Source organism: Heloderma suspectum, chromosome 1, assembly GCF_057233095.1.
Source record: "Heloderma suspectum isolate Gila_16-S chromosome 1, 16-S_ref, whole genome shotgun sequence".
NCBI classification, from domain to species: Eukaryota; Metazoa; Chordata; class Lepidosauria; order Squamata; family Helodermatidae; genus Heloderma; species Heloderma suspectum.
The window spans coordinates 81,954,507-81,976,304 of NC_139458.1; the positions used below are offsets into that span (position 1 = coordinate 81,954,507).

Below are 21,798 nucleotides of genomic sequence, written 5' to 3' on the forward strand. Positions count from 1 at the left end.
GAAAATCCCATACATTCTCCATCTGCTAACAAAAAGCTGCAGTAGCGGTTAAAGGGTGTTCCAGGGAATGGTAATATGAACAAGGGCAAAGTCTAGCATTCTTTTGAAAAACAAAGCAGTGTATTCAAATTATGCTAGCTATATATTGGTCCCTTTTCAGTTAGAAGGATTATAGATTAAATTGCCTAACGCTGGCTGATGTGTGTTCCTATGAAATTTGGTTAGGATTGGGATGTGGAGCTGGCTTTGTGTAATTACTAAGCTTTCCCCCTACTTCTTCTAGAGGAAAGAATTTTAGATTTTAATTTAATTATATTTATTTTAGGGGGCTCCAACCTTTTGTGGTCTTGTCGTCTGAAACTTCCTCAGATTAAGGGATGAGGAAACAAAATCTCAGCAAAGCATTTGGGCATAGGGTAGCTCTATTGCTGAAAACATGGAGAAGAACTGAGGCATTTGGGGAAAGAGTTTAAGAAAGATGAAGCCAGGCTTCTGAGATCTCTGAGCACAATAAGGCTAGGATGAAGCATTGAGTATAGGCAGTTGCATTAAGAAGAAAAATATTATTAAAAATGGAGGCTGAGAGCTTCTGAAGTAACTTCAGAAGCTCTCTGTATCAATAGAAATCGCTTCTTCAGCTGAGGGCTATTGTTTTTGCCCCAGTCACTTTTACTAACCCCCACTTGAAAGTACTCTCCTTGTATTGGTAAGGAGGCTTTCCATTGCACATTCCATTCTTGAGACTATGCATTGACCTGCCTTTTCAAAACCTGACTCCTCCATTCCAAGCCCAGCAGTGGTCCTAATGGCTGCAGGGGATTGGAAGAATGGCACCTACGGATTTAGTTCCCACATGTGAAGTAAGCAAGGATGAGATTCCCTACTCTTGCGTGCACAAGCAAGCTTTGGCCAATGCTGCTGGTTATGGGGCTCTTCACTTGCATGCTGAAGAAGCAAAGTCTCATTGCACTGGGACTTTATAGAATGGGGAAGGCCAGAAGTGGGACAATCTCTTGAGCACTGATTTACTATGTAAAAAGAAAGATTTTCTCTCCTGTCTGTCCTGAGCTAATGGCAGCAATTTCCCTGCATTCCTGTGTAATGGTTTTAACGTTACTCACTGGAGAGATCTGATTTTTTTTTCTGGAATTATTTAACCACTACATTCAGTATTTTAGGGAATGATGATAATTTAATATAAAATTTAGCTTTTCTTAATCACTCTGCTGGTCTTTTGAGTTGTGAATCATAAATGTTACCCAAGCCTGGCCCCTGAACAAACAGTCCCCATAAAACCTCATCTCCTTTGAACAGACAACGGAGTTGGGAGCAGTATGAAAGCAGAGGAATGATAATTCACTGGTGAGACTTCAAACACAAGGCATTTATTGTGCACTCATGATTCCTCATGGTAGTTTGCAGGTCCTTTACATGACATCATCACCTTCCAGGGCCTCTCCCATGTTTCGCAACCATTTTAGCGGGTTTCTAATGAGAAAAGCCTGATATTATTTGTGAACGGCGGGATAAAGCCTAGTGTAATTCCACAATTTTACTATACCACAGTGCCACCTACTGCTTATATACTGGAACATAAAGAAAGGAAGAAAAAGAAAATATCTGGAAAAAGGTATGTGTAAAGGAGCTGATCTTAATCCTGCAAAGAATCTGGAAACAGAAGCCTTGGTAAAGTGGTGGGTTAAAAGCCTCATGTAGAAAAGCCTTATTATACATTCATGGTCTAATACCAGAGATTTCTGAAGCTCAAATCAGTGGGACTGTGGCTTTCCTCTCAAATCAACTTGACACTGCATATAATCTGATCTAAGACAATGTGAAGCTCAGATTTATGCATTTCCCATGCTGGTAGTTTAAATGTTGAAAAATGCATAATTTGTTAGAATGTACATTCTTCTGAGTCCTGTTCCATATTAACATCCCTGTGAGCCATCGTGTTTTCCCTTTTAGTTCAGAGTGTGTTCCTTTTCTCAGTATACCAGCTCCCCAAATCATGAGTTATTTATCAAGCCAAATAGAAAGTTTTCAGTGCTTCACTATATGTTTAATGAGCAGATCACAAAAATGCAAAACATTAAATGAGAAATAAAATGAGAAGTTACAGAATAATGGCAAAGATAACTTAAGAATGAAATAAATATAAAATTAGTCTGATTTAAAAATAATACTAACATTTCTAGCTAGATTAGAAATTAATGTACAGTCCTAGCAACTTGGCCAAGGATGTTCAGCACTACCCAATGCACAGCTGCTATTGCTGGAGTTCTTGAGAAGTCACCTTTGGTTCAGAAGTGGTTATTTGACAATTTCTGGTAATTCTTTTAATGGATAAAACTGAAAATTCAACATTCAAACTTTAAATACAGAGTTCATCTCATTTTGAATATCAGGTTCCCCTAACTGACCGAGACTGGTTTTGTGGGTTTAATGACATCTATTATGTATTGTGCCAGGAACTCCATCCATCCATCCCACACACACAGACACAGAGAATTCAGACAAGTACTTTGATTTTGGTGTATTTATAAATAAGTAACATACAGTTTAGCAGCACTGAGGTATACGTTACTCCCACGGGCCTTGAGAAATAACAGTCCTTAAAGGAAAGGAAAACAAACAATAACAAAAAAGGTAAGCTTTCTTCAATGCCTATCCAAATAGGCTAAAATTTATCCTTCCTCAACCTAGCACCCTCCAGCTCTGTTGGAGTGCAACTCCCATAATTCCCAGCAAGTTAGGAATTCCAACATAGTTATATTCCAACACAGTTGGAGAGTGCCTGGCTGGTCAAGTCCCCACACTCTCTCTCTGTAATTTGGGACCTGAAGGAGGCATTCGGGAGAGAACCAGCTCCATTACCAGGGAGGAATTCCTGAACAGGCAGCTCTGCTTCTGGCTAGCCTTCATTGCTCCTTTGGCTGTGCAGGTAGGCTGCTGTTTCTTTTGGTAGCACAGTGTGGTTTCAGTCCCTTTTCCCACCTGCTGGCAAAGGGCCAGTTTACCTGGAGCAGGATGCACCACTCTGTTGCCCCCCCTCCTGCTGCCAACAGCTGCAGCCACTTTTCATCAAGCCCAGCTGTGCAGAGTCTGACTTCTGCAGGGCTGTGTGCTGCTTGGCTCAGCTCCAAATCCTGCTGTTCTAAAGGTAAAGAGCCATGAATGGCAGCAGGAAAGAGGCAGCTCTGTTTTTTGCTACTATAAACTGCAACTGCATCCCTTACCATTGACACCCTTTGCCCCAAAACAGAGATGAAGGCCTCTTCTCCCAATCTGTTGATGGCCAATTTTGTTCCTGGCATAATTTGCCTATTATGCCTTGTATCCAGGGTTTCCCAAGTGTAGATATCGAATCAGTTTTACCTAAAGTTCAAGTAATATGTGAGTAACCCAGCTGTGGAGCTTACATCCAAAACTGTTTTGCTTCTTAATGGGATGTTTCATCTTCTGAAGGTCATCTAAATTCATCTTTTCAGCACCTGACACATCAGCCTACATTATTCCTCTGTTGTAGATTTACATCTTTCTTCACAGCAATTCGACATACAAAATGGCAGCATAGCTTACTTCAAAAATAGCTCAAATATATGCCCCAGGTACCATAAAGCAAGGTTATCTCCATGAAAGAAGACATTAGAGATAACTAGTAGTAATAAAATAGATTTGTATAGATCATAGGTAACAGAGCAATTCTAAACCCCTCAGCTATCTGTCTGAGAGGGGTTAGGATGGGGTGGAGAGGAGCTCTGATAGGGTGGGGGGAAAGCTTACACCTGTGGAAAGCTCTATGGGCTTAAATCTATGGCTAGCAGTAGGCCCCAATATGAGTCTACTGGATCCAAAGCTCCTCTGTTCCCTGGAGAGGACCCAGAATCAGGCCCCTGGCCTACGCCCACTTCCGGAAACCAACTGGAGAGGAACATTTTTTAAAAGGTAAGTCCACCTCCACTCCACGTCCTGAGACAACAGGGCCTTAGAAGTGATGGAGGATCTGCCACTTCGCTCTCCCACCTGCTTAGGCTTGCTCTGTATGATATCACAGAGATCCGTAACATAACTGACACTAATAGTAGCGTAAACATGGACTGTGTTAAGCAGATCCCTGAAATATAAACTCTGGCTCTAAAGGTCCTCAGAAATCCCTTCAATGGGCCTGTAAATAGTATATGGTTACTACCACATACCAGTATTAATAATGGACAAGCTACAGGGTTAAGGGCATTCATAATACAACTTCTGAAAATGGTCTTTGTCTTCTTTCTGGAGGTCTTTATGGACAGCCACAGGAGACTTATTTATTAATTGAAATTATTTAGCCTGCCACATATAGGACCCTCAGGACTTCTTGACTCTTGTGTAGCTGCAAAAGGGGTGCTTGTATCATCAGCCTTTTACTGATTGTGATTAAAATTCTTGGGAATGAGGTGAGAGGAATGTATTTCGCACTCTTGAGTATGCTTTATTTACTCCTCCTATGACAGAAGACCATATTATGACTTTTTCATTGGCCAAAAGAAAAGAAAAAAGCCCTGTTCAATCCTGCATATAAATCTGAAAATACCAATTCTGTACCTTTCCAAAACTCACCATTTTAAAATACTTCGGGTGGGATCCAGATTTAAACATGCGCAATTATGCTGGCTGAAGCAGACCTCCCCCCCCACACTCCCTGCAGCAGCCCCTCCAGCCCCCTGAAAATGCTGGACAGAGGATTGGGGGCCCTGCTGAATGGGGTGAGCTGTGGTGTGTTGCGGGGGGTGTCCCTGAAAACTGGGCAAAGGTACCTGCCATGACTGGCTCTTCTATCAGCAGAAGGCAAATCCAGGATCCAACCCTTTATAAGCAAGTGTAGTTTCCCCTCTACTACTTAGGGAATGCAAATAATATCTTCATGAGTTACAGAAATTAAAAATAAGATTCCTAACAGAGAAAGGAAAAAAGTCCAAATATCAGGATACTTGGTCCCATTCCCTAGCAGAATAGATAAAAATGGATGATTTTTAAAAATAATTAAAAAATTAATAATAGTACATTTTTAGAAGAAACCTGGATTGCTTTTATACCCAGGTCTGTATGACCAAAGATTTTGGATTATACTTCTAGGTTATGAAAACACTCTAGTTAGAAATCAATATGTTTTAATTGTTATAGCAACCAGTTAAAATGCATGTCTGGTCAGGAAATAATACAAATTTCAAAATGTAAACTTGATTTAAATCACTCCACTTTGTCCCCTAACCACCAGGAAAGTGCTACTTCAGGCACAACATGAATGAACTAACAATACACATAAATTTCTACCTATAAACATTGGTTCAACAAATGCAATTCACATTTCACTACAGCAATCCTTTCATGTAACTGGTTCACTAGTGTGGAATAAGGCAACAGTAGAGAGCTTCTCGTTTCCAAAAAACAGAATTCAGCTGTGGGGTTGGGAATGGCCCATTCTGGTTTGTCTCAAAAGGCTCATTGTTCTTGTATGTTACTATACCATCCACAATCTGGCTGGAGAAAGTAGCTCTATTCATTCTGCTTTAAGCATTTTTCCATAGCTGACAAGGCTGTACCTACCACCTATCAGGACAGCAAAATGCGCTGTCTTGTTACAGAATCAAGCTGGCAATTCCCAAGCCATATTACTTGAAGTAAACTGATTTGAGGGTTGCTGCTAAATAGGCTTGAAGACTGTTTTTTCGCCTTCAGATATCACTTTTAACATAGGCTGCAGTTGAAAGTTGAATGTATTAAGCCTGCAAGAGATTGCTAAGACTTGGAAGTAGAACAATGCCCATCTCTGCCACCCTGCCCTATACTGGAAAAGGTTCAGTTTAAAACATGTGAGGAGTCCATCGTTATCTGTTACTTCAGTGGCCCTCAACTTTGGGCTCCTATATGCTGATGACTACAACTTCCATCATCCCTGACAAGTGCTTATTGGGGATGATTGTAGTTGTACACTTGGGAACCCAGGGTTAGGGAAAGCTGTTCCACCATCATTACCTAATATGATCTTACAAGGCTAGAATAGCTTTGCCAGCAAGCAACATTTTAAAAAATGCAACCTCCCTAAAGCTTTTGACTTGGAATTTGCACAGCCTGATTATCTTTATGTTAAGTTAGAAGTCTCACAGTGTTCAATGGGGTTTACTTCCAGTAATTGTATATGTTTGCAGCTTTAATGTGACACAATAGAACTGGGCAAGCTGTAATGGTGAATGGCCATTGCATGACTTTCAAAAAGGCTATGTTTTCCTCTCAGAATTGCTACAGTAGCTTTGATATATGTTGGTCCACCTATGAACTTCAAAATTCAAAACAGGTGCCTTTTATAACATATTGGCTGAAGAAGACATCTGGGCATCTTGAAATCTTGCACTATTTTTGGTGATCTTTGGTTTGCCTAATAAAGGCATTACAGCAACATAGATGTGTGAATTTATGATTTTTTGCATGGATGTGCATCACTTTATACTTTATTGCATTGAACTGCATTGGCATTTTAATACCCTTTCCCTGTTTGGAGAGATCCTTCTTGAGCTCTTCACTGTCCCTTTTTGTTTTAATAATCGCAAATAATTTGGTGTCATCAGCAAACCCAGCCACCTCACTACTCACCCCCAACTCCAGATCATTTATGAACAAATTAAAAAGCACCTGTCCCAATACAGACATTTGGGAGGCCCCATCATTTTACATCCATTTTATTCCTGCTCTTTGCTCTCTGTTCTTTAATCAGTTACCAGTGCGTAAGACGATCTCCTCTCATCCCATGACTGCTCAGGAGTCTTAGAGGAGGGGCCCCGTCCTGAACGTCATCCTTGTAATGGGAGAAGTAAGAGGCAGGGTCAGGCCTGCTTCTCTTCTTCCCTCCCCCTGTAAAACTACGTAGGCCTTTAGCACAGCCACCAATTGCCGCTACTGGGCCACGGCAGCCCAGATGTTCTGTGCCCTGCCCTGGGGGAACCACCATCCTAGCAATACTCCGGGTTCTCATCATTTTAATTACAATTTAAAATTAAATCAGCAAGCAAGTTTCTTGTAATCTTGCTTAAGACAGCGTTGACAGACATGGAAATAGTTAATGCGGAAACATGAAAATCCAGCCTCTTGTCTTTTGATTGGCTGCTCCAGGCCAAGGAAGGTCCTTCTGCTAAGCTTCCATTGGTCACCTGAAACATCACTCTAAGCTCTGCAGACTGAGTTCAAGGCGAATTTGACTTGAAAGGATGGGCAGGAGAGAGGTGGCGAGTCTCGGGGGGGGGGACGGGACAATAAGGGGCTCTCTTTAAGCTTGGGCTGATTTATAGGATCACCTCTTCCGTTTAGCTGCATTGACCCGACAATGTCCTCATCCTCCTTTTCTGTTCACCCAAAATTTGGCGTGAGGGGAGGGGAACTTTTCCATGTATTCCCTTGCTCAAAACAACTTGGGATTTGAATGTGTGTGGGCGTGCAAGAAACAGCAGTTGTATAAAGGGAGAAGTGAATGGAGGATGGCAGAGAAGGAAGGAAGACAGCTGGGCTGAGCCCCATGAGACTCTGAACTAGTGAGAGATTATTATCAACTTGAATTTGGGTCTAGGGAAAGTTACGGATGAAAATTAATGAGGGAACTGTGGCAGCAACTTACTTTGCAAAGAATAGAAGGCAACTGAAATTGTAAATGGGTTGGACCAGCTTCCCTATGAGGAAAGGTTACGATGTCTGGGATCGTTTAGCTTAGAAAAAAGGAAAATAAGGGGAGAAATGTGTACAAAATTATGCTTATTTATTTGCTTATTATGCAAAATTATTTGCTTATTATGCAAAATTATGGTGTGTAGATAGGGAGACATTTCCCTCCCTCTCTCAGTACTAGAACCTACGAAGTTGATTGGTGGGAGAGTCAGGACAGGTAAAAGAAAGTACTTCACACAGCACATAGTTAAACTATGGAATTCACTACCACGGGGTATAGTGATGGCCACAAATTTGGATGGCTTTAAAAGGGGATTAGACAAATTCATAGAGGAGAAGGCTATCATTGGCTACTAGTTATGACTATATATTACCTCCAGTATCAGAGGCAGTATGCCTATGTATACTAGTGGGTGAGGAACATAAGCAGGAGGGTGCTGTTACAGTCACATCCTATGCGTGAGTTTCCTACTTGAGGGCAGCTGATTGGCTAATACATGAATGAAATGCTGGACTGGATAGGCCTTTGGCCTGATACAGCATAGCTGTTCTTAATATTGGGAAGTAAGCCCCATTGAATCCAGTGGGACTTACTTTCTCAGTAAACATGCACAGGGCTGGCTCATGCAGTCAAAGTATCCCAGTACTAAGCCTAATTCTTTCAGAAATATTCTCTTGGGGGCATAATTAATTTGAAAATAAATATCATAACCAGCTATATTTTGTTCTCACAATAATTAATGCAAATTAGAAATGGATTGCTGGTTTTAGGGCAGGGGGAAATCCCATTTCTCTAAAAACATATTGTTCTGCTGCCTAAAATGTCTCCCCGCTTTCTTCTCCAGCAGCGCTTAAGATGTGTTCAGACACTTAAGATGTTATGTGTCAGTTAATTTAATCATTTTTTCACACGAAGTGGTAAAAATTTGGAATTGTTTTCCTAACCCTGTATGTATGTATGTATTTATAATATTTATAATATTTCTTGGCTGCCTTTCAGGGCAGGAGCCCTCCCAAGGTGGCTTACAGCAATAAAATAAATAAAAACAGTTAAAATATTAAGGGAGCAATTCTGTGGCCACTAGACACTGGAGGCAGCGCGGAGAAGCCCCATCCTTGGCGCTTGGAAGAAGAGCGCAGAGCAACTGAAAAGGGGTGTTCCGGAGGGGCATTCTGGGTGGGGAGAGCAGAGCTGCACGTACAACACATCCAATGTGTTGTATGGCAGTTTCCTGTCCCGGTCGGCCCCCCCCACGGCCACTAGACAGCCGAAAACAGCTGTCTAGCAAAAAACAGCAAGGCAGGAGAGGCGCAGAGGGAACGATCCCCCCCCCCCGTGCCTCGCTTAGGATAGGAGGTCACCTCTGAGTTTGGAGGCGGCCACCTATTTAGTTAGGATTGCGCCCTAAAAGTGGTAAAAACATAAAAACAATAAAAGCCAACACTAAAACTAGCAACAATGCTAACAGCAGTAACAGCAACAAGACCAGTCATATAAAGAGAAGACCAAGGTAAAATAATATGTTTTCAAGACCTTCTTAAAAGTCTGCAATGATGAAGCAAGGCGGACCTCCAATGGCAGCTTGTTCCAGAGGTGTGGGGCCACTGCAGAAAAGGCCCTCTCACATGTGATCACCCACCTGACTGCTCTCATGGATGGGCAAATGAGAAGGGCCTCTCTTTCTGATCTTAAAGTACGGGCAGGCTGATGTGGGTGAAGGTGGTCCTTCAGGTAACTTGGTCCCAAACTGTTTAAGGCTTTAAAGGTCAAAACCAGCACTCTGAAGTGGGCTCAGAAACACACCAGAAATCAGTGCAGCTGGCGCAGTATAGGTGTTATGTGATTGAATCACCTTGCCCCTACCAATACTCAGGTGGCCACATTTTGCACAAGCTGAAGTTTCTGAACTGTCTTCAAAGGCAGCCTCATGTATAGTGCATTACAGTAGTCCAGCCTGGACATCAGTAGTGCATGGATAACTGAGGCAAGGTCTGTCCTCTCCCGACAGGGCCATAGTTGGCGTACCAGCCTAAGCTGGTAAAATGCACTCCTGGACACCACAGCTACCTGGGCTTCCCCGGTTAGCTCAGAGTCCAGGACTCCCAGACTGCGCACTTTCAGAGGGAGTGCAACCCCATCTCAGGCCAGTTATTTATTTATTTCATTTCTATACCGCCCAATAGCTGAAGCTCTCTGGGCGGTTCACAAAAATGGGAAAAGAGTTGTAAACCTCTATCCGAAGTAGTTGGTTTCCCAACCCACAGTACCTTCGTCTTGTCTGGATTAAGTTTCAGTTTGTTCACCCTCATCCATCCCAAAACAGCCTCCACTGGTTCAAGAGTTCCACAGCCTCCCTGGGATGTGCAGATGGAGAGGTAGAGTGGAGTATCATCCGCATAGTGATGACATTTCAGCCCAAATATCCCGATTACTTCCCCCAGTGGTTTCATGTTGATACTAAAATTGTCTTTCTGACCGTCTAATTTGCTAGAAGTATTTTCATTATTAAATAAGATGTGAGGCTTCCTTCCACTATTTAAATAATATTTGGAGACATAAAAGAAATCTATCCTTCCACCACTCGAACAATGTCTATTTAAATTGGCTTAGGGTGCAATCCGATAAATGGTTAGATAGAAAAAGGCCCCAGCCAGCATGACTGTGAACTTAAGAATCTATTTTCTCACTAAATGGTTTTTCTGCTTTGGATGCAATGTATTGGCTTCTGATGATGAAGTATTTACGGTCTGCATTTTGTTGACACCCCCCCTCCATTGTTAACCAGGCCTTGCCCATGAGCCCAACCCTGTGAGCAGCCAGACTCTACTCCTTGACGCATCCATAATCTGGTACACCAAATGTTCTTATTTTCATCTATAAAATGTTGAACGGTATATGCGTTAAGTGGTGAAAATTAAATTATAAAGGAGTACCTTGCCCTTATCGCTGGAGTAACGACGAGGCACCACTCAACTCCCCCTCCCTCCCCCGACGGCTGTGTCTTTTTTAACAAGCAGAAATGCAAGGAGTAGAGCTTTTTCTATTGCGCCATCTTCATGTCAGAATACACTACACCACTTGAATTTGTGCCTGTGACGTGGCAGTTAAAAGCCCACCAACCCTCTCAGGAAGACGAGGGGGGAAAACGAGCACCGCAGGCGGGGGCGAGTCTCTCCCGCGCTGTCACCTTAGGAGCGGAACGCTGCCCGGGCACGCCTCGCCGCCCTCCTCGGTCCCTCCCGCATTCTCCGCTAGACTCCGAAAGAAAAAGCGGGTGGGCACCAGAACTTCCGGGAAGGATTAATGCGGCCGCGTCCGAGGCCTGAAGCACCTGCTCAACGCGGCCGAGATTGCCGAGGAAACCAGCGAATGAGAAACGGGGGGCTCTCTCCATAGGAAGGCACCCGCAGCTGTCGGATTCAAACTGCCCAATAAAGTTTCCGATTGGGGAAGGGGGCGGGCTTGGGGGGCAGCCAATGAGGGCCAAGGATATTGGGAGGTGTGGCCTACGTCGGTGATTTCAAACCCTGCTGAGGAGCGGCCCAAGATTTACTCTTACCGCTTGGCCAGACTTGGCCTAGGTAAGTGTCCCTCCCTTTGCAAAGAAATTACCTTCGCTGGTGTGGGAAGGAGTCGGCGCGGGCGCAGAGTGCGAAGAAAGGCCGCTGCTATGAGACGGCCGGGCTCCGATGAATCAGTACTTCTGTCCTGGTTCTCCTGTTGCTGTTCGGAAGGACAAGTCCGCCCCCCTACTGTTGGTGTAAATGCTCGTCGTTTGGGCGTTGGGGCCCGAGAAGCACGGGCGCCGGAGTGATGGCGGAAGGAAACGGCGGCGTTGGGCAACGGCCGAAGGCCTCCCGCCGGACGTTGAGCCGACTGTAGACGTAGCCACTGCTGCCTGCCCGGGACTAGGCCCCGCTTGCCTTCCACCCCGCCCCCCTCTATCGATGGGTGAGGCGGCGGGAGGGTTTGAGGGGCCCGTTAGCAGTTTGTTGTCCGTTGAACAACCTCCGCTCCTGCCCGCCCCTCCATCCCCAGTCAGGAGGTATGCAGCGGAGCCTGCTGCTGACCTCCCATCGACCGCCTGAGCGAGCAGGGAGAGAGCGTTGCCGAAAGAGAGAAGACGCGTGAGTGAGCAGGAGAGGGCAGCTGCTACTCCTTGTCAATACTGCTGCTCGCCTGATGGGGAGCGAATGATCGAACGAGTGGCAGTGGTGACTAGACATAGTGCCTTCTGCTGCTTGCTCATCTACCACGTTTCTCTTGGGAGGTGTGACTTTCTTCTGCTTCTCTGGTGGAGAGAGTAGAACCACCGGCGGGGTACACCCCCCCCCCCCGGAATGGGTGGAGGAGAGTGTGGGTTGAATCCCTGCTGCCACCCAGAGACAGGGAAGGGTGTGTGTCAGTAGTAGGCCCTCCTGAAGCCCTGAGGTCTTAGTAGTTGCCTGATTATGCTGACCCCTAATGGAGAGGGAGCCACAGCCCCTGTTGGTTCACCTGCCTGCCAGTGAGCAGTGATGACTGCTGAGAGCAGATGAACAGGTGGTGCCTTTTCCTAGTAAGCATCAGCACATGGACCAATAATGGAATATGAACAATTCTCAACATGGACTTTCCTCTACTTTTCTGATGGAGAAGCCACCATGTGCATTAATGTACCCACCCACTCAGAGGTGCATAGGCCCAATGCTATCAGGTATATCAGCACTGCAATCTGCAATGGCTCCTCCTCCCTCTTCCTTGCCAGAGATGCAAGAGAGAGAGTTGTTGCTATCAGATCTCCTACAAGCTGTGATGGTTGCTAGTAGGAGCACAGCAGCCACTGTTAAAAAGGAGATGATCAAGCAGCAGCAGCTGGTGTTCTTGGTCACCATTGCTGCTTGGGGGAATAGTGAGTGAGCAGCAATGACAGGTAGGAGTAGCATCTGCCACCACTTCCTCACATCACTTGCTCATTTGTCTTCTCCCTCCCCCCCACCCCCAGCCTGGTGATTGCTGCTAACAGCAGTTGTCACTGCCTACTGCTCAGGTGGGTGTTTGGCGGTGGCAGCAAGTAACAGCTTCCACTGCCTATTCTTTGACAAGGGGAGGAGAAGGAAGTGGTGAACCTAGTAAGAGGAAGGACAGGAGTCTTCTGGACAGCATTGCCAAGGGTCCCCAAACACCTGGAGCTGTCCCTGGCATACAGTAAAGTGCAGTGGAAACAGGAGCTTTTCTGGGAGAGATTCTCATTCTAGTAGGCTTTTTAATCCAATAGCTGTGCTATAAGTTCCTTCTGTTAGAAAGGTGTTGTCTATATAGCTATAAGAAGGCTACTGGGGGTTAAAAATTCCTGGGCATTGGTGCTGTCTATGATATGGGCTGGAACAGTCATTCTCTTACATAAGTATCTGTATTAGTATTAGGCACCTAGGTTGTACCCATATGAAAAGCGTTGCTGGATCAGACACAAAATTCCATCTAGTCCACCATCTTCACAGTGGTTAACTAAATGTCTCTGGGTAACTGACCTCAACAGGGGGGAAAAAAAGGTTGCTTAATACAAGGGAGAGCTTGAGCTCCTTAAGTCAAAGTATCAGGGGTATGAGATACCTAGAAATGTTCCTCAAATATACAGAAAGTTGTTCACTTGATTTCTCTCTTGACCAGGAAAGGAAAGGCTGCTTTTGTAGAGTGAGGTGTTTTTAAATATCTGTAGCTGCTGTGCTGAGGATAAGCTACTGAAATGTTATATCTGCTCAGGCCCTTTCCCTTGGTACCTTCCCTGTTCTAAAAGCTGCTTTCATTATGGTTGCTAAGTGCCCTTTATTCCAGAACTTGGAAAGTCCATAGAACATAATGGAGGTATTATATCAGAACACGCTTGTTCCTTAACACTCTCTGGAACATGCAACAACTTCAAAATGTCTTACTTTGATATTTTAACTGCATATTGCTGCTGTAGACTCATAGACTGCATTATTTCTAACAGCAGCTTCTTTGCAACTTGGTGGTAATTCTACAGGATTCCTGAAATCTACTGGTGGGTTCCTTACTCATTTAGGAATAACTGAGATCAGGAGTAGCCTTGTGGGTGTGGATGTGAGGCATTCACTTTAATCTTTAGATATAGATACTATATTAGACTTTACAACTTAATAGGCTACCAATTACTGTCTGAAAATATTTCATCTGAATGTGGTTGTACTTTAATGACAGGTTGAAAATACAGTGAAGAAGCATTGATACTGTATGAATCACAAACTTAGTGAATATGTGCTGGAATATTATTCTGCATCAAACTAAAATTAGGTCACTATACAGTTATTCTGTTTAGTTTTGCAAGGGTAGGCTTCATCACTTTAATCATGCTTGCTTGCTCTGAGTTTTCCCATGCACAAAATCAAATGAATTGTATTTTCTCTCTTTAAGAAGAACACTGGCTTTGAATATTGGATTGTTTGCTCTTAGTGTTAACCAGTGATAAGAATGCTCACTAATGTTGATGCTCCCCCTCCCAACAGTTACAATACATTTAGGGTGCAATCCTATGCAGATTTAGATAGGAAAAAAGTCCTACACCTCCCATGCTGGCTGGGGAATGCTTGGAGTTGTAGGACTTTTTTCTGTCTAAACCTGTATAGGATTGTGCCCTTAATGTCCTTCATTAACAGTGCAATTCTATGCATGTCTACTCAGAAGTAAGTCATAGTGAACTCTGTACAGCTCACTCCCAGGTAACTAGGTATGGGAGTGCAGCCTAAGACACTTGGGGAGCAATCCTATGGCTGCTAGACAGCAGCTAGATGGCCATAGGATATCTGGTTTTCCTGGAACCGAACTCCCCCACTTCCATGCTCTGTGCTCGCAAGAGGAGTGTGGAGCTGCAGAAAAGGGGCGTTCCCAGAGGGCGTTTGGGGCAGGGAGGGCGGAAATGCCTGTACATACAGCAACCTCCTCCCCCATTCTGCCTTCCCATGGCTGGGCTGCCGCAATCAACTGTCTAGCCAAAAATGCAGGGCAGGAGAAGTGTGGAGGGAATGATCCCCTCTGGATAGGCGGTCACCTCCAAGTTCGGAGGCGACCGCTTATCTGAATAGGATTGCGCCCTTAGAGAGCAAACTTATGTCCCCTAGACAGCATCTGGGGTGCCATAGGGTGATGCAAATCTTTCTGTGTCTGTAGACAGAACTAAGAGCATGGAGGAGATCCGATTGTAGATCTTCCCTCCCCCACTCCCAGCCACTGTGGAAAGCTTCTCTTAGGAGGTCACAGACCTCCTAAGAGAAGTCTGAGAGAGAAGGCTCAGAGACCCATCTAGCTACTTTTTGTATTTTAAATGGAGGCGAAATCACCTCCATCCTTCTCTTTCTCTGCCTGGTTCTTGCTGCAGGGCATAGGATAAGCTGAGGGCTCTGAACTCAGAGCCCTCTGTCTGTCAGGAGTGGAACCCATAGGATTGCACTCTTAAGCTGCAATCTTTTGTGCACTTACTAGGAATAAGCACAATTGAACTCAGTGGAACTGACATCTGAGTAGATATGTAAAAGATTGCACTGTTATTAGTATTATAAAGGTGAAAATAGTTCAGATAAATCAGCAAAATGAATGAAAATCAGTTGTGTAGAATTGTGTCCTTGCTAAATGTCTTTGCAGTTCTTATGTTTCCTTCAACTCTTCTTGATATTGATTTGTTCATTAACTTTTTTCTACTTGGTGAACTCTTGTTAAAAACAATTTTGGTTACAGAGAACTTAATGAATTTCAGAAGCATGGATAACTATTAAGTTTGGACACATTAATATGCAGTCCCTATTTTTCCCTCTTGATTTGTGTTTTTAAAACCTCTAAAACAACTGGGGTGCAGCACCCTTGCTGTGGGACACTGCAGGCTTTTGGACCTTAAAGGATGGAGCTTATTTAGTTCTTCCAGTAACTTAATTGCTACATTCTGTTGTCTTTTCCTGCTAAAAGTTATGAAATGCATTTGTGCACTGCTTGACTGTTGCAGAATTTATATTTGCTTCATTTTGTTATTGTAGGTAAGATGCATTTTAGTAGAAGAGTGTTAGCCTTTCATTATGTCTCTCTGTGAGGCTGTAGTAAAATCAAGCTTTGTTTATCAAATACATCTTGTCTAGATTGCATGTCAAAATAGTGCTGCAAGAAAGCTTTGGTTATTGGATATAAAAAAGTAATAAAGTCTTGGTTCAGTTAAAGGAGTTTCTTGAATGGAACAGGAAACTTGGAACAAGGTGTTGCACTTCCAACTGCTTGGTAACTCAGACGCTGTAGTCAATTCCTGTGAGAGGCATAACTGGAACACTAAGACTGGAGAGATCAGGTCAGTGGGTGCAATTGATGCTGCATTGTTAGTCCTGGCTTAGCAGGGCACTGGTGCAATGTCTTATCAGAACATTTAATGTAAGTAAGTGGAAGCAGTTGTCATCTCCATAGTCTTTCTGGGAAGGGTGAGTGGTAGAGCACATGCTTTGTTTACAGAAGGTCTCAGGTTCAGTCCGTGGCATCTGTAAGTAGGGCAGGGAAAGAAACCCTGGAGAGCAGTTGACAACACTAGGCTAGATGGACCAATGGACCATCTCAGTACAGGGCAGCTTCCTGTATGAATTCTATTTTAGGAAACTTTCTCCCACGGGTTTTATTCTATGTATAAACAAAATGGGATCCATTCTACATACCGTCGGGCCCTTCACCTCGCAGGTCAGGGAGACTGGCTGTGAGACTAGAATCAGCTGTGAAAGTCTTGCATCTTCTGGAGCTAGTCTGTAGGCGCATTCTGCCTATTGTTGTTCAGGAATGCCCTAGCAGCCCGTGGGCCGATGACACTCTTGGCCAGGCCTCTTGCTCGGCCTGCGAATCGAAAAGCCCCTTTGCAAGGGGGTATCGCCGGAGCGACTGATCAGAAAATCAGGCACGAGAACTAGCAGACCACTTGCCGGGGGGGGGGGGGGCGCGGATGCTTCCTGAAAGACAGCTCTTCTTCCCGTGCCTTTCCTCCCCCAAAGCGTGGGAGGGCTCCGAATAAGGCTACTCTTCCGATTCGGGGGGGGGGGGCGGTGCGCGCATGTTCTGCCCAGGGCAGGGATCCCTGTCTTTGTTTGTCACATGGCCCAGGGAAGGCCCTTCTCTCAGGTGCGGTGGGAGGCGGAGGTTGGTGTCGCCGGCTGCAACGCGTTGCGCCCCGCCCCGCCCCGCTCTTGGAGGAGGTGCCTCCTTCCCTGCCGGTCGGAGATGCAGCTACCCGCCCGCTCCTGCCGCTAAGCCGAGCCGCCGTTGCTGGGTGAAGAAGATTCCGGCCTAGCCTAAGCTGGGTAAGACGACGGTGTCCGGTGCCCGCTATAGGACAGGGTGGCGGTTGTGGTGGTGCCGCCGCGATGCCTTAAGCCCTCGTGTGAAGGCCGGCGGGGGTGGGCGGTTGGCATAAACAATGTCGGGGGAGAGGCCTGCTTCTCCGCCGCACCTGGCTTTGTCGACTGGCCGAGCGGTGCCGGGGAGTGGCTTTTGGCTTGGCTGCGGTCATCGCCAGGCGATCAGTTCTGCGGGGGTTGTCGATGTCAACTGACTCCGAGCCACAGCAACTGCGGGAATCTGGCTCTTTGGGGAGTAGGGCGCGAAACGGCATCTTGAGAGCTCTCGCTATCCCCTTCCTGCAAGTCCTGTTGCAGGAGAAGGGGAACGTTAATGGTATCGTTGTCCAGGACGGTGTGCGTTGTGTAGGTAGCCGTAAGCAGTGCAATCTGGGAGAAAGGGATTCGTAGGGAATGTACTAAAACAAATGACAAGAATGAATGCCCATTGCGAACAATGGGAGTTCTCTGAAGGTCTGTGGGAAATAATGGGAGCTGCGAATGCCAGTTGACATGACTGGACTCAATTGAAATCAATGCAAGTCACAAAAGAGCTACCAGCAATACAAGGAGTGGAGTTTGAGAGGGAATGGAATCGGTCACTGGAATAGAAATGAAATGGTGTATACTGCTCTTCCTGATTTATTATTTTAAATATTGATTTTAGTGTTTTAATATGCTTTTATTATATTCTGTATGGCTCTCTGCAAAAGTATATTTTGAAAGTTGGCTTAGTCTCTTAAATAAAGACACTATATTAACCACTGACAGGGAGATAATGGGGATTAGCAGTGCCAGACCAGGTGAGAGCCAGGAATGATGGCTCCTGGGACTGGAATGACTATGGATCTTCAGATTGTTTCCAGTGGGCATTCTTGTCATTTGCTTTAGTACATCTGTTTTGTGGCTAGGGAAGGATTCAGTGTTTCCTGAGACTTTCCTGTATTCGCTAGAAGACGCTAGGGTATCAAGGGCACAGGATTGTTTTTAGTTGAAGAGGCCTGCCCTGACAACAGTTCCTCACATACAGCATTTGAGCATCTGAACTGAGGTTTTCTTTCCTGCTTCTAAATTCTGTGAATGTTCAGGTTTTGTCAGCCCAAGATAAGATGCTTCCTTTTTAAGCCTTGTAGTATTTTTTCTATTTAAAAATATTTAAACAGTGCCATCAATAACCATGGATTTATTACATTCTGGAAGCTAAATAGGGATACTCCTAGAAAGCATATTTCCATTATATTGTGGACTTCCTCTGAAATCTTGGACTTTAAGGTCTTCGCACTAGGCAGGTTGGCTAAACTAAGCCTGAAAGTCTGGCTGTTTCTGAATGCAGGTGTAATGTTAAACAACTTATTTTTGTTAAGACGATGTGATTAAAAATAAATGGTGGGAACCTTAAATAAGCAGGGTGGCATATAGGATGATGAGATGTAAAAAGGATGGCTCCTGCACCTTCAGTAGTTGTGTATAAGAGTGAATTTCAGCAAGTGTAGCTTGTCATGCAGCACAGCTTTACAGATGCAGGTGTCCTGACGTCCTCTACATCTGCTCACTGTTTGAGAGTGGTATTTTCTTCTTTTCTTGATAGTGGTATTTTCTTCTCTTCTGCACCCTGTCACTGATTATTTAAATCGTGCCCGATTTATTTTGGTCATGCAAACTGGCCCATTGTCTTGATAGATCAAACATTCATGAATTACACTATAGGTTTTGGAACACACCATTCGGAACAATCTTTTAGAAAGGTTCTAATAAGTGAACACCACCTATCTTTTTTCAGCACAATCTTATAAATGTTTACTTAGAAGCAAATCCTACTGCATCATGCCCCAATCCTATGCAGACCTACCTGGGAGTACGTTTGACTGGGCACAGTAGGATTTGGTTCTGAATAAGCATAAGACTGCACTGCTGGAGTGCTCACATTATTTGTATTTTCTCAGAAAATATTGATAAATTGACATACTGTGAAACTGCAGGTGCTATACTGTAAAAGATTAGCCAAATGTAAGCACTTTTAAGTTCCATTGTTATTCAGGAGGAGAAAGATGAGCTTGTAATAATTTTCCCATTGAAATCAAGACACAGAGGTGCTGGATCATGACTACTGTGAATGACACCTCCATCCCAATCATAAGCCTATTTACTCAGAAATAAATCCTGCTGAATTCAGTAGGGCTTACTTCTAAGTAGGTGTGCATAGGAATGCAGCAAGATACTTCCTGGTAAATAGGCTTTAAATCACACTGTTCAGTTTAACACAAATGTTCATCACTGTGCAGTTCTAGACTTAGAAAACTTTTATCATTTGTGTACTCAAAGCAGATTTTCTCTAAAGTACTTGTTTGAGATACCATGCTGTAGTGTCGATTGACAATTGAAACTTTGCACTGAAGCTTGCTGTAAGAGTGGGGTAGAGGTTTATAGCACTGAGAAACAGTAGGATGCACTGGATTGGGGAAGTTTAGCAGACCCTAACTTCAACTCCCTGCTTAGCACGCTTGCTGGGTGGCCCAAAACAAATTACTAGCTTTTTGCCTGACAGACTTCACAGAGTGATTGTTAAGTATAAATTTAGATGTGTACATAGATGTATACTTTTTTTAAAAAAGGAAATCAAATCTGAATGGAGTTAATCTTAGCTGCTGCTTCATTCTGCAAGTGCTGGGTAGCTGCAGGATTGGCATGGAAAATTGGATTAAATATTTATATAAGGTTTTGCTTCTAAATGAAATCTTGAGCATAGTTTTCCCTTGGTTGTAGCAGAACAGTAGTAACTTGGGAAGTAATGACAACAGTGGCAGTGATCCAAATACTGATTCAAAAGTAGCCATCAACTGAGTATGTGTAACTGCAATTATAGCCATTGCAACCTTTGTCTTTCCCATCCCTCCCTCTATTTTTTCCCCCATTGGCTTAATTCATATCCCACAAAACTTGTGTGCTGTGGGCTCATGTGCTCTCCTCTGTCTCATGAATTTTTTTCTCCCATAGTTAGAAGTGACATTCAAATCAGACGAGCAGCTAGGGTTAAAAAAGCTTCCAAATAATGATTTGGGAATTGGGTTTCATGACATCTGAATCAAGCCATTGTCTATTTTAGATTGGGGGCAGGGAGCTGTCTGTTCTTCGTTACAAAGCTCAGTAAAGCTTCATTAAATGCCTGCTTCGTGCTGTGGTAGTCATCTGATACGCATGTACTTCTGCTATGGGTTATCTGAAAAAAGGGGGTGTTGGGGCTCAGTGCAGCAGCTGCCATCTGCACTATGTCATGATCAGCCTGGCCCGAGGTAAACACTGCTGGGCCGGAAGTGACGCAGGACAGCTGTTGCCGTGGTCTCAGTGCTACTCCAGCTGCAACATAAGCCACTTCCGAGGCGAGTACAGGAAATCAGGCAGAGTTGGCTCAGGCATGGTGGGGGAAGGAAAAGAGCCTGGCATCTTCCCCAACCTGGGTGGGAGTGAGTGGGCACAGCTTGCTCAGTATTCCTGAACTTGGAGAGGTGAGAGGCATCTGTTGTGAGGGTAGGCAGATGTGTCTGAGGTGGCCAGCAAGATGATAGGTGGGTGAGTGGGTAGGTGGGCACTAGCACTGAGAGAGAAGGCAGCAAAGGCTCCAGGAGAAAGGCAAGCTCTCCTTCCCCCTCATGCTGAAGGAGCCCCAAATTTCCTGTCCAAAAAAGGAACTGGGGCTTTCCCTGGGGTGGGTTGAAGAATCAAGCTGATAGAGAAAATACTCTTAATATTGCAATTTGATATTGTTGGAATACTAAGTGACCACAAAAGAAAAACTCCCAACTTTTTTGTAGTTACTGTAGTGCTTCATACCAAAGTATATCTATTAATCTGGAGGTATAGGCTTTAGAAGAAATTGAGGAGCTTTTCAGCCTGGCATGTGAGGGAACTGCCCCACTTCTGTTTTGAAACTTGGATTAATGAGCAGAGTATTATAAATAAAATGAGCATATATTTTTAAGAATAACTGCCTATCCTATTTTGTAAGGCTCGTCAGTGGCAGGTTCATCAAGCTTTGAATTTTCACAAGTTCCAGGCATTCTTACTGCCCTTGTATTGTTGTTTTTATAAAACTCCTAAGGACCTGTAAGTATTTGCTGTCAAGGTTCTAACTGTGTGGAAGGAGTATAAAATGCTTATGGGCAGGAGCTTAAACATTGTTTTTGTAAATGAAAATTTCCTGAAGCAAACTGTTCTGCATTTTTGTGTGACTGTTTGAAAATATTTTTTAATATAGCAGCAGTAGTCTTGAACTTCTGACACTGAGGGCACAATCCTATGCATGCTTAGACAGAAAAAAGTCCTCAATTCCTACATGGCTGGGGCATGCTGGGAGTTGTAGGACTTCTTTCTGTATAAACATCCATAGGATTGCGCCCTGAGAGACTTCTCTAGTTTAGTGTAGTTCAGTGTTTATGGTCTCCTGCTAATTACATTTTTGTATTTTTAAAATTAATACATCGTTTTTCTTCTGTTTTTAACAAAATCACACCAATAAAAGGGGATAGCAATGAAAAGGGAGGTGGGAGGCGCTAGGATTGGATGGGGATATAAAATAAATTTTAATATCATTCACATATTGTGATATCGTTCAATGAACAAATGTTATTTAGGTGCTGAATATCAATGACATTATGTTGCAATTCCTTCTGTAGTAATTGATAGTGGGAATAGACTCTTGTAGCAACACCAGCCACTGGAATGGCTGTAATTCTTAAAAACTGCCACTGGTACATATAC

At 44.1% G+C, this 21,798-nt stretch overlaps 1 protein-coding gene across 5 annotated transcripts in view; it reads left to right on the forward strand.

Annotated features, from left to right (window-relative positions):
• Nucleotides 1-11,181: 11,181 nt before the first annotated feature.
• The window catches only part of CKAP5 (cytoskeleton associated protein 5), a 112,154-nt gene continuing 101,537 nt past the window's right edge, over nucleotides 11,182-21,798 (forward strand). Inside the window, exon 1 of one of the 5 annotated variants that reach the window (XM_084849997.1) lies at nucleotides 11,182-11,277. The gene's annotated coding sequence lies outside the window, so the exon portion shown is untranslated. Of the gene's footprint in view, nucleotides 11,278-11,908; nucleotides 11,967-16,909; nucleotides 17,008-20,411; nucleotides 20,547-21,798 lie in introns of those variants that run through there. The other 4 variants (XM_084850031.1, XM_084850021.1, XM_084850013.1 and 1 more) reach the window with 4 other exon arrangements.